Source organism: Vidua macroura, chromosome Z, assembly GCF_024509145.1.
Source record: "Vidua macroura isolate BioBank_ID:100142 chromosome Z, ASM2450914v1, whole genome shotgun sequence".
Classification (NCBI taxonomy): Eukaryota; Metazoa; Chordata; class Aves; order Passeriformes; family Viduidae; genus Vidua; species Vidua macroura.
Window position 1 is genome coordinate 10,832,757 of NC_071611.1, and position 19,611 is coordinate 10,852,367.

General features: G+C 38.0%; 1 long non-coding RNA gene across 1 annotated transcript; it reads right to left on the bottom strand.

Annotated features, from left to right (window-relative positions):
- Positions 1 to 12,541: 12,541 nt before the first annotated feature.
- Positions 12,542 to 19,407, bottom strand: LOC128821420 (uncharacterized). Its single transcript, XR_008441113.1, has 3 exons — positions 19,350 to 19,407; positions 12,878 to 12,989; positions 12,542 to 12,664 (listed from the first exon to the last, which is right to left on the bottom strand). It is a non-coding gene; the product is annotated as an uncharacterized LOC128821420 (long non-coding RNA).
- Between the last annotated feature and the right edge of the window lie 204 nt (positions 19,408 to 19,611).

Here is a 19,611-nt window from a genome sequence, read left to right on the forward strand (position 1 = left end):
GTCCTTCTTGCCATTTTTGAACACTAGAATGACATAACTCAAATCTGCAGGCAGTTCTCCTGTTCTCTGTGACCTTTAAAAAAATCATGGAAAATGGCTTGGAAAAATATCTGCCAACTCCCTCAGCACTTGTGGGTGCATCCCATCAGGGCCCATGGATTTATGGCTGTCAGGTTTGCCTGTATGATCTCCCAATTGATCCTTCTTGATCAAGGGAAAGTCTTCCTTTCTTCAGACTCTCTCTTTTCTCCAGGGGCTGAGGTTCCTCAAGGCCAGACTTAGCAGAAAAGGTTGAAGCAAAGAAGGCATCTAGTAACCCACTCTCTGTTTGTCACTAGGGCACGCACCTCATTCAGTACTGAACCACATTTTCCTGATTGATTCATTTGCCACTGATTTACTTGAAAAAAACTTGTGGTCACTGACATCCCTTGCCAGATTTAATTCCAAATGGACCTTCACCTCTTTTGTCACATCCCTGCATACTCTGAAAACATTCCTATATTTTTCTGAAGTGGCCTATCTCTTTTTCCATATTTTGTGAAATTGCTTCTCCAGTTTGAATTTTGCCAGAACCTCCTTGCTCATCCATGCAGATCTCCTGCCTTCTTCACTTGATTTCTTGCTCACAAGGTTGAGCTCGGAGGAAATGATGTTTGAATACTCACTGTCATAGGCCTTCCTGCTCTCTAGATCCCTAAGGACTAGGGATCTTACAAACAGGTTCTTGAAGAGGCCAAAGTAAGCTCTTTCAAAGTCCAGGAATGTAATCCTATTTATTATCCTATTTCCTCTGAGCAGGATCCTGTACTCACCATGTCATAATCACTCCAGCCAAGGCTGTCCCAGTCTCCATATCCCCAACCAGTCCTTTTTTGTGTGCTATTTCAAGGTTCAGCAGCACCTCTTTCGTTGCTGGCTTCTACACCACCTATGTCAAATGCTCTGGATGTATATAAATATATATGCGCTCTCAAATATGTATAAACATACAGAATGCCTTAAGATAGGAAGAAAATAAGATATAAAACTAATGGCCAAAAAGTCGCCATGAATATGCCAAGCAATTTTTTAAATTCTTGGCTTCGATTCAAGTGTACAATCACAGACTATTTTCCAGTCTTGTTTATCATTTGTTTTTTTAATTCTGGCTATCTCACAGGTTTGCAGGTATTGCATGTATTTCTCAATCTCATTTTATCCCTCAAAATTATTTTTGTCACCTTTATGCTTGAAATTAATCTGAGAATATCAAAATCTTTCCCAAATGGAGTTTTAAATTCAGTTATCACATTATGACAACACCTTATCTTTGCAGCAATAACAATAATCATTGCCTCAGCAAAAAAGAAGACACACCAAAGGTACCAAAGTTTGTACACAGCAATACTCTTTATTGCCACTTAAAACAAACAAACAAAACACAAAAAAAACAGACAATATGCGGCAGTTACTTGCTACGACCTCAAGCAGTCAAGAAGCACTGGCTAGCGCTGCCTGTGAGGCCGAGTGCGCCACGTGTGTGCGGCCACTCCAGGGCTATGGCGTCTGCCTCCCTGGTAGTGCTGAGCTCTGCAGCGTGGGTAACGCAGCTTTGGTAGCTTCCCGCTGAAAGGAAGTGAAGGAACGAGAGAAGGACACTTTGCTTCTAAGCCCTAAGAACTTTTATTCCCCCGTGCGTGGTCAGAACTAATTGCTCTCAGCGCAATGCAAAGCAAATGCCGGAGAACAAAGAACAACAACAGATTAAGTAGGGGGTGGGCGGACAGGGGTGGAAACCTGGCTCGCCCTATAGGGACAAACGACAGGGGAATGACATGGATTAGAACAACCAATGGTAACATAACAGTGGTGGGCACAGTGTTATGGGACAAATAGAAAGGCTAAGGTGGGGTGACTGATACAGAACTTTCATGAAGAAGCTGGGGGTGGTTACAAGATTGACACTCGTCAGGGAGCGAGCAAACCTTGGCTGATGGAACCAAATAAGGAGAAAACAGGGAGAGGTGAGGAGATTGACAGGTCTGAATGGCAGGAACTTTCCTGTAAATAACTTGGAGCAAACCACTGTGAGGGAAAAGTAGGGGCACAAGGAACAAACCTAACTAACATTAATAAAATCCCTGACTAAATCAACTCAACCTACAACAATAGACTTATTTTGGGGTCAATGAGTCTTTTTAGGAATTTTCCTTTAAGATTCTTTCTTTTTTTTTTTTTAATTGTTCTTTGAGTTTTTTAAGAGGCCTTAAAAAATAGATGTAACTGGATTAACCCAACCTGAATGTGATGACCTTGATCAGGGGGACAAAAAATGAGCTACTTCACACACAAAACACATATAAAAAACAGCTGCTATCTTATAAAGCATCCACTTAGAGTCGTCAAGCAGTTTCTACCATTATGAATTTGAATGAGTGTTATGACTATGTAAAAATGGAGCTTGGTAACTCTTCTACTTTTATTAAGCATTTCAGGATATGTGAGAAGGGAATGTAAAACTTTTCCTATAAATTTATAAAAGACAGCTTCCTATTGCTTTGTCTATTACTGTTGTGTATTTAGTGTTACAATATATGAAGTGTCTATATTATTTGGAAGCATCAGGGTTTTCCTGCACACGTTCTATTACTCTAAGTAGGTCAGATTTGGTTCTTGCAGTTTAAACTCTTTCCCTTTATATGGAAAAATCAATATTAAATTTAAATCAGGAAAAATAATATTTCTATGCACAAAATAGTCCTGAACATACACATTGCAATTAAAAAAAAAAAAAAAAAAAAAAGAAAATAGCCAGTAAGTGAAGTATTTTATCCAAAATTATGTACTTAAATTTACTATTAGCCTCAGGTCTTGACCAATATAGTACTAATGATAGAATACTGATTGTCTTTAACAGACTTTAAATAACTGGAGCAAGACCTTTACCAAATCCAAGTCTTGCAGAATAATAGGGAGAAAAGTGCATTTTTCTAGCCTGTAGAAAAGAAAAAGATCTTTTCTCTAATGTTCCACACATTTCCAAAAGGGGAGCGAGTGTCAAAGACTTGGATTTATACAGCCACTAGCTCTCACCTCTATCTGCTTGCACTCATACTAACATGTTAGAGGATTTAACTGGCAACTCCAAATAGATTTCTAACCATAGCATTGCTCATCTCTTCCAAATTGGAAAAACAATCCCAGAAAACATGCTTATAGATTTCCCTGAGGAAAAAAAGCGTAGATGGGGAAAACAGAGAAATCAAGGCATTCCTTTGATTCCTGCCTATTGCACACAACTGAGAATCATGTTGAACAAACATTGGGTGTTGTTTTTGTTTGGCTTTTTGCTTGTTTGTTTTTAATGGAAGTTCAAATGTGCACAGTGATCTCTGCCTGAAGCAGCTACTCGTTTGTATTCCTGTCCAATAAAGGAGTAGCAATACCTCTAGAGGCAAATGTAACTGAAGTTGCTAGAACAGTCCAGGATGAGAACAAAAAATTAGATGCAAGCCCAAATAAAGACTCAAAACAACAGCACAGTCACTCAATTTTTCTTTTCTGACTGTGCAGAGTAGTGTAGCCAAAGAAGCTCAATACAAAACCATTTCAAGCAGAGATGTTTCAGAAGAAAGAAAGGCCATCAGAAGCAAAGGCCACAGCCACAAATGTAAACTATACTAGCTCTCTCTCATTTCTGAAAGGTCTCTGTGGAGTTTCTTACCCAAGTGTTTCTGTATCAAGACTTGCTCCTTTCTGGATGCAATCCTACCGCATTTGTTTTTAAAAGAATTTAGGATGAAAAGTTTTTGAAACACAGGTTGTTGTCTTTCACTGTTTTCCAATCAGATTGTCAGTAATAAGTTTTCTGAATAAAAAATTTTCAGGCCAGAGAACTCCTGGCAATAACAAAGGTGAGGCATGAACACACTTGTTACATTCTTGCTTTTCAAACTTTGAAACCTTTTCCCCAATTTCAGTACCATGAACAACATTATTTTTAAAAAAATGAAATTAAATATAACAAAGTAAAATAAAATACATCAAAAAACTCCACACTAAAAGAATTTTTATTGACACATCTAATCATTCCTTTTTAAAACTGAAAAAACTGCAATAAGGCAAGACCAAAGTAAGCCTCTTACTAAAAGTATTGTGCTAATAGCAGTGAGTTACAAAATCAATTTCAGGTCAAGAAAAAAATTTGAAATAATGGGTTGAAAAACAGACATTGGTACAATGAACAGAATTATTCTGTCTTCATTTAAAAAAAAGTCTCCCTACATTCCTAACTCTACCAGTTGCAGTCCACACATAACTTAGAAAAAAACAGGAGTAAAACAGAAAAAAGACAAAAACAAGTCAGGGAATAGCTGAACAGGGAAGCCTATTTATACATAGATTCTGCCCCTATTCCTTCTCTAACATAATCTGTCTTCCATCTTCATAAAAGATTAAATAAAGGATTAATTCAAGCAGTACCTACCATGCCACAAAAGTACTCCTCAGCAGACTACACTGTCCAAGAATGATCAGAGAAGATAATTTCTTGGCATATACCTCTTTCAAAAAATCAGAAATTGAGTTGAGACCATGGAAACCTGTAGTGAATATGTTGCAGGAGATACCTGATCTGCAAGATTTCAACAAAGAAAAGTAAATATTCCTATGAAGGAAAATGAAAAGGACATGTCTGTTAGGCTGCTGTGGACACGCGATGCCTGAGATACCCAAACATCCCTCCTCTGCTCCAGGGATCTGCCCAGACTTCACTGATTCTCAAATATTTCAATCTACAGCAGCTATTGATGGACAAATTGATGGGGCAATCTAAAGGTCTCTATAGTTTTTTCCCTCTACGTGAAAACGTGAAAACGTGAAATCAGTTGCTCATAAACTTAGTGTCTTTGGGTGCACAAAGACTTTGTGTGGGTCATAAAATGGGGAATAATAGGGTTTTCCTTTTTTCTCTGTTACCTCTAGTTATCTGGCATATTTTTCTTATGTTCCACCCCACACCTGGGGAGGATTTTAGATGTATTCTGCTCTTTGCACTGCCAAAACCCTCTCTTTAAATGTCAGATGGCTTGCTTAGCAGAACAGAGCATTAGAAGTTAAGTTTTCAGGCAACTAATAATGGTTGTAATAGAAATGATCGCTAACGTGAGTAAAATGGCAATTAAGTTTATGGAATGTATAAAGTGCCAAATACATTTTAGCACAAAAAGACATTGAGAAAGATAACTTTTATTACTGTGTAGATCTCTAACAGGTCCATCAATTATAGTTTTTGAATATTGTTGAGTGATAAATCACCATAAATGAGGGAAAACCTTTGTGGCATTTTTATCATGAATGATTACACAAGGAATGCTCTTGGGTTTACTTCCTGCCTGTGGTTTCACAGATGAATTCTGCACTCTAAATTAACCTCTGAGCTAGTTTCTGACACCTTGCTTCACCTTCTTCTGCTGCCCAGGGAGGAAAAATAACAAAAAAAAACCCAATCTAATAATGCTAGTTGTAGACAAACTGGTATGTCTCCAACATTAGGGAGATCTGAAGTAATTTCCTTCCACGATGTGTGTGTGGTTTCCATTCCTCATATTAGACTGCTTCCTCAGTGCTACTGGCATAGCACTCACAGCCCCTCAAGACCTGCTGTTTTTGCTAAACTCAAAGCAATGGTGTCAACCTACTCTGCGTTGGAAAAATAACATCAGCCCATTTCAGAATGAGAATGGTCACCTCACATACAGGGACAAGGCAGAGGTGTTTAATGCATTCTCTGCCTCTGTCTTCAACACAGATGACAGATCAGTGCCCTCAGCTGGAGGACCATGACTACAGGAATGACCATTCCCCAACTGACTCTGAAATTGTGTGAGATCTGCTGCTCCAGATGTATCCCTATATGGTTAAGGGCATTGATGGGATTCACAAAGAGTTGGCTAATGTCATTGCAAAACCTCTCTCAGTGATTTTTGAGTGGTCTTGGGAACCCAGAGAGGTCGCAACTGACTCGAGGCTGGCAAATGTTGTTCTGATTTTCAAGAAGGGCAAGATGGAGGAGCTCAGAAAAGACAGGCCTGTCAATCGCACTTCAGTGTGTGATAAAGTTGTGGAAAAGATTATTCTAGGGGTACTGAAAAACACCTGAAAGACAACACAGCCATTGGTCACAGCCAGCATGTCTTCATGAGAGGGAAGTCTAGCTTATCAACCTAATTTCCTTTTTTGACAGGATAAACCACCCAGCTGACCAAGGGAAGCCAGTAAAGATTTTGATACTGTCTCTCACAGGATCCTTCTGGACCTAATGTGCAGCCCACATCTGGATAAACGCATCATGGGATGGGTGAGCAGCTGGGCCATGGGTCAGGCAAAAAGGGTCACAGTGCATGGGGTGGTATCAGACTGGGAACCTGTCACTGGAGGGGCTCCACAGGGCTCCATCCTCGGCCCTCTGCTCTTCAACATCTTCATAAATTACCTGGATACAGAACTGTGAGCAAGTTCACAGATGATACAAAACTGGGAGGAGCTGTTGACTCCCTTGAGGGTCAGGGAGAGGCCCTGCAGAGAGACCTCCACAAATCAGGGGTCTGGGCAATCACCAGCCACATGAAGTTCAACAGGGGAAAGTGCTGGACCCTGCATCTGGGATGGGCCAACCCTGGATGTATGGACAGACTGGGAAATGAGATGCTGTAAGCAGTGCCATGGAAAGGCACCTGGGGGTCCTGGCAAGTTGAACATGGGTCAGCAGTGCCCTGGCAGCCAGGAGGGCCAACCCTGTCCTGGGGTGCATCAGGCACAGCATTGCCAGCCGGGCAAGGGAGGGGATTGTCCTGCTCTGCTCTGAGCTGGGACAGCCTCACCTCCAGTGCTGGGATCAGTTTTGGGCACCACAACATAAGATAGATATTAAGCTATTAGAGAGGGTCAAAAAAGATGGTGAAGAACCTGGAGGAGAAGCCATATGAAGCCATGGCTGAGGTCACTTGGTCTGTTCCACATGAAGATTGAGGACAGACCTCACTGCAGTTACAACTTCCTCATGAGGAAGAGAAGGGGCAGACACTGATCTCTTCTCTGTGGTAACCAGTGACAGAGCCTCAGAGAATGGCCTGAATTTGTCTTGGGGATGGTTTAGGTTAGGTATTAGAAAAAGGTTCTTAACCCAGGGGGTGGTTGGGCACTGGAACAGGCTCCTCAGGGGAAAGGTCACAGCACCAAGTCTGACAGAGTTAAAGAAGCATTTGGGAAGTGCTCTCAGGCACATGGTGTAACCCTTGGGGATGGTGCTGTGTATGGCCAGGAGCTGGACTTGATGATCCTTGCTGATCTCTTTCAACTCATCTTATTCTGTGATTTTGTGATTCTGCATTTTGCCTGGGAAGTTTAGAATCTGGGCCAAAGATTGTCGTGGAAACCCAGGGCACCGGGAATATTTCTCTGTCTGCTCTGGAGTGTCCTGACCCCCAGGGGAGCATTGATTTTGACTCTCATTTATGGGGAAAACTTTCAAAGCCTCAAGGTAAAGTATAAACCACAAAAGTGTGAAATAGATTGTAGGGAATGTAGAGAGTAGTATGTCACGTGGGTGAGAAATTTAGGCTTTAGGATTTTTAGTATGTTATAGTTGGATACAAGATGGAGGGTACAGGGTGTTGTCTCAAGTTCCTTTCTTCTTTCTTCTTTCTTCCTTCTTCTTCTTGGGTTTAGGTGGTATCTTGTAATTCGGTAGAAAAATACGCATTGTGGGTCTTTAGGGGTCAGTTATTGGGTTAGAAAGGAAAATAATTTAGGTGTAACTTCTTAATTGGGTAGCTTAGTTTTTGATTAGCCTTAAAAGGCCTTGTAACATGAGATTGTTAGCCATTTTTGTGCTGTTATCCCTGCATGCAGAGTCTGGTGCAGACTGAAGTTTACATGCTGAAGTTTTGATAAGATAACAATAAACAGAAGCTGAAGACCAAAAAGTCCAATGTGTCTCTCATTCTTGACACCCTCTGCACCAGGAGGGTCTCCCCTCCTCTCCCCAGGGAGTTGCCCAACGTGGGGCCCACAAACTCACAACTGTGAATGGAAAACTGTTTAGAATTTTTTTCTTACTTCCACTTACATATTTCTTCTACTTTGTATACTGGTAATATCTAAAAACAACCAATAACAAATCCATCAAGAAAGTAATGCACCTAGTAGTTCTTTTCATCCTCAGGATGGAATTAAAAGATCGATTTATTACCAGACTTTACCACCTGACTAGACCATTTTGCAGACTTGAAGAGAACCCTAACACAGACACATTAAAGCTACATGGTGGTTTTTCAGTGCCTGAAGATTCACAGAAGACATCAGCATTCCTGTACACGTCTGCCACCAGAGACCGAGGCATGTGGACAAGCATAGACCATCGTTATTGCTTTGTTTGAAAACAGACTTTTCCTTCTCGCATTATACACAGCTGTTGCTGTATTTCAGATTCACTGTCTGACTAGAAACAATCCTCTGATTTTACATGACACATTAATCCCAGAAAGTCCTTGTGCCATTGCAGGGGATATTCACTGAGTTGTCTTCAGCAGGCTCTGAAGTCAGGGCAGCAATGACTGTACCCCACCTTCCATGTGGGCACACAAACTGCCTCTCTCCAAAGTGCTCTGCAAACACTGGCTGTGAGCTGCAGAGCCTTCACCAAACGTGGGTACTGATACCCTGCGCTTGTCCGGGGGGAGCACGCTGTAACCATTCCAGAGACAGCATAATGCTTACAAACAATGACTCCAGCATTTCCAGGAAAGCATTTCCCAGGTTTCTTGAACACTTACCACATTGTTTCCATGTGCTTGGCAGAATATTTGCAAACATTGTACTCTGATTTGGTAACCTGTTTTTCTAGTATTTCCTGAAATTAAAATTCTAATTATTTTTTCCAGACTAGAATCTGAAGGTCATTATGCAAATATTGAAGTACTTTTGAGGAAATTAGGAATTTCCAGCTGTGGGAAGGGGAGAGGCAAATGTAGATTTTTTTTTCCCATGACATCAAAATACTAAGAGATGAAAAAAAAAAAAAAATTCATTACCCCAATACAAATTAAAAGCAGAAATTGCATGTTCAGGTGATCAGAAAAAGGATAGACTTGTAGGATAACTCCTCTCATGTTTACCATGCTTAGTTCCCAGTTTAGCGTTTCATCTAAAACTTGGATTTTAGAAGCCTTGGTACAGGCAATAGCCTGCTTTTATTAAATATTTTCACCGGTTGTCAAAACAGAATTTGGGGCATCATGCTTCAGGATGACTAAAACACATGAAAGCCAGAACAACTTTGTCAGGCAGAAAAGCAAATTACTCTTTTTGGAAGGTGTACAAATTGACTTTATACCCACACACACACACACACACAAACACACATAAAATGTTTTATTTATATATTCATTAATCTATCTATCTATCTATCTATCTATCTATCTATCCATCTATCTAATTGCAAGTCTTTGTTATTTTGTTCTGAATTTAATAGCAACAAAGGCAGAATTTTAAAAAGTAAGCAAAATACAGCATTACTTAAGCAAAGATATTTTTACTGAAGAGAAACAGCAAAGTTCTTTCTAGTCTCAGAGCTGCTGCAAGTGCCATATGGGAATCTTTATTGTTCTTAGCATCCTCAATTAAAGTGTGCATTGCAATAATAAGTAACAGCTGCATGGGAGGTGAATCAGGAAGTCAGAGAAGAAGTTTTTAATATTTTCTGGGAATGTTGACTGTACCAGAGAAGGCTAAAGCAGTGCTCCTACATGCTGGGAGGACTGCAGTGGGAGGATACTTGCTCTTATAATTAAAGAGGTGTAGCAGAGGGAATCTTTCTATCATTCCCCCATGGAGGAACATTGCCTTTGAAAGACATATGGTTCCCAGGAGCCAGGGCTCCAGCAGTACAGAAACCTTCCTTTCCCAGCATGGCTCAGCATTAAGAGCATCATAATTGAGTACTCACAGTATTAAAAGGCAAGAAAAAAGTTCATCTGGGATCTGATCCAAAGCACACTGATGTTAATGGAAAAAGTCCCACTGATTCTAATGAGATTATGGTCAGACAACAGCGTATTTAGAGAAAATTAAAAAAAAATCTTTAGCTCTGGAATTGTCTATTTTCAACAACAAAAGATAGGTCAGGGAATTATGTATGGATGAATCAGTGTACAAATTACCTTCTTAGTCCAGAGAGAATAACAGTAATTCAGAGTAACTAGAATATTACTAGTTAGTTTTTTAGTGTTTATGTTTTCCTAGTGTTTATGTTCATCCAGCTACAAGCTAATGGAAAAAATAGCAAAGTCTTGTAAAAGTGATCTCTTTAGTTGATAAAAGAACCATCAAGTGACTTAAAAGCACAGAACTCTTGTCAAGGGAAGTAGAGAATCTCTCATGGGGCAAAGGTGGGAAGTAGAAAAGGACTGTTGATATACATAAACAGAAATGAGAGGTCAATGAGTACAGGAAGATGAGAGTAGATAAGTTTTTAATTAGAGAAAGTAAAAAGAGAACAGAAAGAAAATTCTAAAGAAATCAAAATCTATTTGACATGCTTAAAGGAAAAAAAAAAAAAAGGCAAAGATACCATGGAACTTTTTCCTTACATATAACTAGATTGTATAAGAGAGGAAAAAGGAAAGAAAACAGTGTCAGCTGAAGCAGCTGCACAACACTATCATCAGAGCAGTGAGATCACTTAATCTGGGAAAACACTTAGCAGGGAAAACACCTCTAGATGAGGTGCTATGGATAATAGGAAGGTTTTGTAAAAAGCAAAACCTCTGGTGATAAATGAGAACACAAGATTAGCCATCATACTCAAAACTGGGTTTAGATTCTCTCATACTAAAAGGAGAGATTACTATACCAGAAGTTATTGTCAAAGGTTTATTGTGCAGTGAGATTTTGCATTGCTTTATTGCAGTTATTAATTATCTAACATGTTTTCTTCCTCAAATACAAAGGGCACAAGGCTGAACCTTGAGTCAAACCTGGTGACATAGCTTTCAAAACTAAAGGCCTTGGTTGGGTCTATTCTAAATGGTTTAAGTATATGTCTTGCAGTAGATAATATTTTCACCTATTCTTGATTTGGTCTGGGGGGATTTTTTTAGTGGGTAAGAGTTTCTTCACTCAGCTTTACTTAAAAGCAGTGCAAGAATGAAGTTAGCAATATCTCAGTAGGATTTCCTGAGGGGAAGTCAAAATTTCGTACCTTTATTAAAGGAAACAGTAGATTGACCTGTCAACAGAAAGTACTAGATCTAAGCCTCTGTAGCACCTCAATTCCTAAGATCTATGATCTTGATCTACAGTAACTACATCCACCAACCCACCAACACAACTCCGACAAATGCAAACAACAGATCCCTCCACACTCAATTTCCCATCTGGCATTCAGAAAGGAAGTTATCATTAGATCACAGTTACTGGGTCACTGCAGATCTGTCTGATAATACACTCTTTACAGAAGCTTTCCAGTTTCTGAATAGTAAAAGAAGATGAAGAAGGATTAAAATTAATATATTGTCATCAAGATTATTTTGCAATTCTGTGAGCTGAGAATTTTTTTAGGTAGAAAGCCACAAACGTGATTGACTGCTGCTTTTACAAAGTGAAAGAAAATTTGTTATAAAAGTTCTGACTACAGAGTCAGAACTGATGCCCAAGTGGAACTGACTACCAAGAGGCATGGCTAATGTTAGGATGAAGCTTCATTCTCACTTTTTATTTCCATTGTTTTCTCTTGAAACTCACCTGTATGTAATCACTTTTTGGTTTTGGACTATTACCATAACCCTGTTCCAATACTTAGCATACAGGTAGTGCCTTAGCACAGGCCAAATTTATTCCCCTTACATTAACCCTTGCCTACTTGTTATTGTCAAAGAAACACTAAATGGCATAGAAAGAGTATCATAGTAAATGAAAGCACACTGTATATAAACTATAGCTGTATCACATTTACATATATATCCCTGTGCTAAAGAAAAATAATAAAAATATCATATCTCACTTTTGAGAAATTGTCATTTCTCATTAAGATTCCAATGGTGACAATGGATCCAAAGTTCAATGGATTCATGATTGAACTGACAGTGGATCTCCTAAAAAAGGAAGAGTATTGCATCCTGAACCATCTCTTTTGCTCTTTCCTTCCAGGTGAACTGCAAGTAGCAGGATGAGGTACAATTGTCCAGTATGGAGGTGAAAAATATGTGAATGACCATTGCCAGACATGCATCCAAGTGATGAGTAGAGCTAAGAGAGGAAGTCAATATTTTGGTTACTCCTGTGTTCTGAGAATAGAATTTTAAAAAGCCTCATGTGTGTTTATAACACCCTCTCTCTTTCCATTTATAATGAAGTGCTGATGCTCCCAGAAACATCACTCAAATGTATACCACCTCATTAATTATGGGTGGTCCATATCCATTGTTACAATTTTCCTTTTGGAAAACTAGAAACAGCATAAGAGCAGATAATCACTCATGGATGAAGGATGTAAAAATCAGCATGTATACATTTCTGCTGGGAGGCAGTAACACTTGCTTGAGTTCTTACACAATTTTGTAGCACATCTTCAATAATTCCTGGATGAAAGGGCAGATCAGCACTCCAGCAGAGGAGGAGATTTCTAAACAATAAATAGCAGGAAAAATCATTATTAAAATGCTTTTGTATCACAGGTAATTATAGTAAGAGTTTTTACTGTTAGTCTCTGAGGGGCTTTGTTGTGTGAATGGGAAAAAAAGAAATCTTAAGGATTTCTATACATGTAAGTCATAAAGGAACAGAATTTATTCAAGCGCAATTACTGAATGGCTGCCTTGTTTGATTTGAAGCTTACCCTTAATGTGCTCTTCCTCTTCTATCAAGACAGAGCAAAAAATTTAGTCCTGAAGCAATGTCGCTTTTTTTATAGAAGTTGGGTTTTCTCCTATGAACAGGCTCCCCCATGTCTAAGAGAGCAAAGTGGAGAAAACAACTGTTCTAGCTTTAACCCAAACACCATCCCAGAGACATTGCAGCAGCTTATACTTAAGTCATATCTACCCAGCACAAGAATCTCCCCCTCAAAGTCTTTAGAAAGTTTAATGACTAGAACAATATTACCTTAAAAAATACAATCTTTAATCTATTCCTTTATCCGTGTTCTCATTCTTACATTAGCTTGTATTTAACTTTTGGCTCCAAGTTTTTAATTTATTTATACATTCTAAGAAAAAATTGATCTCATTCTAAAATTGGATCACTGAAAATACTAAACATATTATTTTTATTATTATTCATGTGGGGCTTAGAGAGCCAGATAACTTGAAATTTAAAAGTTTCTCTCTATTATCCAGAGAGTGTATGAAAACAAATCCTCATCCTTTATTAGTTCTGTTATGTTCATTAAGTTTTCCTACATTTGGTTCTTTATAAAAGTAATATGAATTAGAAAAAATTTTAAGCAAAAAATAAAGATCTGTATGGAAAGAATGGTCATAATTTGACATGACACAAAATAAATTGCTTTTCTAAATAAAATAAAGACCATAGTACCAAGATTTTTAATGCCCTCATACAATAATCGAAAAACCTCTATTTTTTTCTCCTTAAACAAACCAAACACATCAAAAGAGACCCCACAATATTATATTTATGCTGCGAAATATACTGAGCATAACTATGTAGAGCCACTACAGAATTTTCCTAATGGCTGAGATCTCAAAAAAATCACAATTGCAACTGACACTAATTGGGGCCCTTACTGGCAGCCTGAACAAAGAGACCATGGCTTAGTCAAACATAGCTACTAATCCTTAACCCTGGAGGAAGTCTCTCTGGGTCAGTGCTGCTATACATGATTTGAACTGCATGGGCAGGCTTGTTTTATAAGGCATGGCCAGTGCCTGTTTTACATCTGTACTTTCAGTATGTTTCTGTCTTTCCCTTGCTTCTTAAAGAGCATCTGTTTACTACACTGAAAACGTAGGTGTGAGCTAATCACCTAGATTGTACAGAAAGAGGAAGAGAATGGGAATTTTGATAGCACAGCATTTGGAAGCGGATAATACTGTGCATACTCTAAAAGGTAAACAAATACTTTGCTATAAATTAGAAGACAAAGAGTAGATTAGTGTGGTGCAATAAATCATAGATGACAGAGAGACATGTGAAGAAAACTCTTCACTGATTGGGAGATACCAGTCAAGTTAGTGAAGTCTGATTCAGTCAAATAATCTGCAAACCCCCGTTATCCTTTAAGTCTCTGTAACTGCAATTTAGGATGGAACAGATCACCCACAAGGATGCAAATTATATTCCTTTTCAAACACTATGACGCCACCCACAAGTGATTGCACAATTCTATCAGTAAAATGCTTTAATCTAATTCAGAGCATCTTTGTGGATGTTTTTCCCCATCTTCTTCTAAACCCAGGTAAAGAGAACAATCTTAAGAAACAAATTTCTCATATTAAATACAGCCCACTAAAATAAATCAGTTTGAAAGAGTTGGAAGAATATAATCTGGCATAGCAAATGTCATAATTCTCTATGTCATAGTGAGATCAGATGTTGTTTGAGATATATCAACACAGACTACCAAATTATGCCCGCCTCTGATCAACAAGAGCTGTAAGGTTTACCTCCTACGACTCCGTTAAGTCTCATTGACCAGCTATAGAGGGATGCTGCTGTGGACCAGCTCTGTGGGTCAGTACAAAACCCACATCCCCCTGAAATGAGTCCACCATTCCTTATCCTGCAGACAAGTCTCAGGTTTCAAGGTCAACCTAAATTTCTGTGCCCAAGTTCAAAGCAATTGATAAAACATTTACTTAATACAGTGAGAAATATGCTAATAAGTACATTCTGCTCCTCATTATCTAAAAATATTTAATGATGGCATCGCAATTATCTTAGATATGGAATGGATTCTACAAGGAATTCTGAATAATTGCTTTTGTGGTTATCCTTTCTCTCCACCAGCCCCTTGTATTAGAGTTCATTTAAGCATAATTTCTCTTAAAATATTTACAAAAAAGTGGAAAGAATTTTCTTGATTAAACAGCTTAAAATTACATTAAACTTCCATAGTTTACCACATAACTAAATAACAAAGATGTTGCATCTGTAAATGATGTGTGTTCTTATCCTTTTCAGGTTTTAGGGCATTTAGGTTTCAGTATCCTTGGTTTGTTCTTTTTCTTTTGTGTTTTCTTTTTCTTTTTCTCTTTCTTTTTCTCTTAATTTTTGGTGGGGGAGGGTTGGATTGGTTTTGTTTTGGTTTTGGGGGGGCTAGGGGCTTGTGGGTTTTGGGGTTCTTTCATTTTTTTTTCTTTTATTTTAAACAACGCTTGCTCCATCTAGTGGTAGTTTCTGAAGGGAGAAAAAAAAAAAAAAAAAGACAGAAAACCTCATAAATGCATATAAAATGCATACTGAAATAAAAACCTCATCTCAAAATCAGTAATGTTTCCACTCAGATAATTTGGCTTGTTTAAGAGCTTTTCCCTTTAACAACACTTTTACATAGAAAGAAGTAAAAGGCGTATGAAAACATTTTATCCTTACCACAAAATAAAAATATAAACTATTATGCAGTAAAAATCCACTGTGGCTTCTTGTATATCATCAAATAGACAAAAGCAAATATTTAATTTTTTAACTTTACAAAGACTTACTACAAATATCTTTAATACGCTGATTAGTATCTTTTAGTGATCAATTTCATCAACAAAATGCCTTACCTTGCTGATCGTCCAGCTCTATCTGGTGGTACATTTATTGGTGGTGTCTATGTAGCTGGGCCTGTTACCTGATAGAATTGTTTCACATACACAAGGGAGTGGTTATTCTTAAACTAATTACACTGGCTGCACGGTGAGAAAAACCTCTTCTGGCCCAGCTTTTTGTCTCACAACAATCTCTTGATAAGCAGCTGCGAGCAGCTGCAAGAAGATCTGTAAATTATTTTCTGATGGCAATAACTGAAGTGCTAATGGCTGGAGATTACTGTTTCGGCAATTTTTTTTTTTTTAAGTAATTTCCATATTAGTTAAAAGTTGTATTTTCCCCCATGTGATAAAAGCAGTCATTCTCACAAAAACGTAAGGGCTTAGGGTACAGCTGATCTTTTTATAGATATGTATTTTCTGTCGCAGTGCACCCTAAAGAAACACAGGATTCAGATTAGTGTATCTGTGCTCTGTTTGGTCCATTTATATCCTCTTATTCCTCTGCTTGAAAACTTGAGGAAGTATTGCCTACAATTCTGAACTTGAAATCAGTCAATCCATGATATATATTTTGGCAAATTGGATTAGTCACTAAATTTCTCCATATCTGTTTTCTCATCTCTAACATGTACTAGTCATTGTAGAAATTAATTTTTGAACAACAATTGAAGCTGACTGATATCTCCTATAATTTTCCTAAAGGAATACAGGAGACAAGTTTAACTAACTCAAAGGTGTAAAAAAAATTAGAAAGGCTAACCAATTCACATAAAATGGGTTTTTATTTAAGCTGGTTTCAAACAACACCATTTTAATTGGACTTGTTCATTAAAAAATTACATGAAGGCCACTCAGCTGAAAAAATAAACTATTTAGGAAGGTGGCCATAGAATATCATAAAAAAATATACTGCTTTAACAGGACATTCATGCCCTTCCCTGACCACTCCATAGGAAAGCAAAATGTGCCTTTCTGTTTTCACACTATGCCATGGGCATCAAGTTAAGGAGGCAAGAACTCCAAACACACACTGCAGTGAATATCTGACCAGTCAGCTCTGTTCAGCTGAGTGCCATTTTCTCTGCCACAAACTGCTCTTTGCCAGGTGCAAGATCTAACAGTTGTTGGTATAACATTCTGCCCCACTGAATACTGTGACATTAAAGTGAATGATTTGAAAGTTTAGCTAACTTTTTAACCCAGCTTTAGTTACTCTAAGTACATTCAGCCAAAACCGGTGTGCTTGATTGCCTTGGGGATGTCACACTTGTTGTATGTTCACTGAATTACTACAAATTCAAGCCTCCTGCAATCACTACAGGCAATAAGAGTTCTTCATTTACCATCTGTAACCACTGCAAATTTGTCTACAAACCCTCACATTTTCTCTTTTACTAGGTAACTGAATAATTCAAAACCAGAAAGATACAAAAAGAGAAATAACAGTCAGAAATTGTAACCAGCCCTATTCTTCAAGTCTCCAGCTAAAATGGAAAAGAAATAGTTTGAAGCTTGACACTATTTCTTTTTCTTCTTTCTTGATAGCAGAAAAGGAAGGTTTAAGATGAAAAAACTAGTATTTTAATTCAAAACAATTGAAGAAAACAGAAAAGCTGGCTATAAAAGGATTTCTTTCCCAATCACAAAATGGTTTGAATTAAGATATTCGCTTCATCTCATGATGAGAAGATTTGGGATTTAGTTTCCCATGGCTATAAAATGGGAGAATGTCCTAAACAGTCAGCTACCATTTGGTCTCTGCTAGAGCTTGCAAATCTATTCACTAGTGAAAAAACTAGTGCAAACAGAGCATTCTGCCTGTAAATAAAATAGGGAATGGGTACAAGCAGACCTTGTATTTCCTTCCATCACAATCCATATTTTAAGACACAGAAAACATTTGAGAAGGACAAGAAGAGTCGCCTCAAAAAATGTTGGATGATTTGAGACAGTCTTCTAAGACGCAAATACACATATGTGTTCTGAAATGAGTAGAAGATACAGAGCCTCTAAGGAAATGGGGGGCAGTATCCTTCTCAAATGTATATCTCTCATCGCCATTATTAATTCCAGTCCCAATATCTATCAAATACACTGGATTATGGTACAGGATAGCACTGTTGGGAGGTGGAGGGATTTTTAAATTCCAAATATATGCAAACTGTCTGAAAAGCATGCCTTTGGCAAACAAGTGGCTTGCCTTTTTAGGATTGATATTATAAAGATTTTATGCTAAAAGTTAAGGATTCTGTTGCTTTGAAAGTCACTTAATGGAAACATTTTTAATTGTTCAGTGACTTGGCATTCAAAGGACTCTTTGGGAGCTGCTAGTGACCTCCACCTCAGGGAAAAGGATTTAATTGCTGAAATAATGGCATGTTGGTCTATTTTCCTGCCTAACTCCATTTTTAAACAAGGAAGAGGATGTGCTTGTGTAGTGCAAATAATTTAAAAAAGAAGAAATTAATGGGTATGGGGCATTGAGCTGTATAGGAATCTGTGTTGGCACATGCCAAAAAGTGGGATAACTAAACATTTCCACAATTACTGCTTGTGGCATTAATTTTTATTTTGAGGTTTTGACTTACATTCACAAAGCAAGTTAAAAAAAAATGTCAATTTTACCTAAGATAAATTAAAATCTGCTTTATATGACATTTAGGTTGCACTGGTTATTAAAACTATTCTCACAGATGATAATAGAGAAAAAATGCACTCTGTCCACAATCATTATTATATTTACCTTAGATTCACCCTCCTCCAAATTTTTACGAGTGCATTTTATATGATGTTAAACAATGCCAAAATTATTCTAATGGTTCACCATTTCTGTGCAGTTGTCTAGTAGCCGAATTAGTCACCACTTGCACTGGAATGTTTTGACTGGATTAATTGATCGGGCCGAACTGGAAAGGACTCAGCCTTTATGAGAAGCGAAAGTAGTAGGGATAACTGCAGCCTTGCAAATTGAATAGATGATTACTCATTAGGTCTGTAAAGAGACAAATGTTCTCTTACATTAATCTCAAGGAAGTACATAATACTCCCACATCTAGCCCCAGCTGGCACCAAATTTAATACAATTCTACTTTGCATTGCTTTGTGCCAGATATACAAGGGGGTTTTGTGTACAAGAGATATATCTGAAGCCATTTTTAAAAAAGGAAAATGTTGCCACTGAGAGAAATAAGGCCATGGTCTGCTCCTATCTCTCAGATGAATCTTCTAGAGCACTTTTTCTTCAGGCAAGAGTGGCAATTGTCCTTTAAATTCCCAATATCTAAAGCTGTGCACAGACTTCCCATTAACTTCCAACCTACACTTCATTGTATTCCCATACCCACACAAAAAAAGGGAAGAGTTTATTTATAACCCTACTTACTATCTCTTTTGCTTTCAGGATGTACAAATACAATTACTCAGTCCTTGACTGAAAAAGTAATTTCTACCTTTCTTTCAGTTACAAAACTTGCAGCTTCTAAATACAGCTGTCTGGAAAATGGCTGTCTTAATTTCCCAAATGCATGTCAGCAAATTTCTGCATGCACAAAGGCAGACTTCCCCTTCTCAATTCAGGATGCAATTTTCAATTACCTTCTCATGGCTTCCAGCTACAATCTGGGTTTTCTGACTGCACATAACCTCTGACCTGTTGTAATAAGAATTATTCCCATCTCAGAAAATGACAGTCTCTAATTATCACTATATTTTTAAACTTCACTTTAGCACCTCTTCACCCCTTTGATATATTTGTGGATATATTTCCTATTCTGGCCTCATGGGTGAAGGATTTCATTTGTGTGCTCAGCAGAGGTTTTTTTGCATTTAGAAATTCACATTGCATAACCAACTTGCC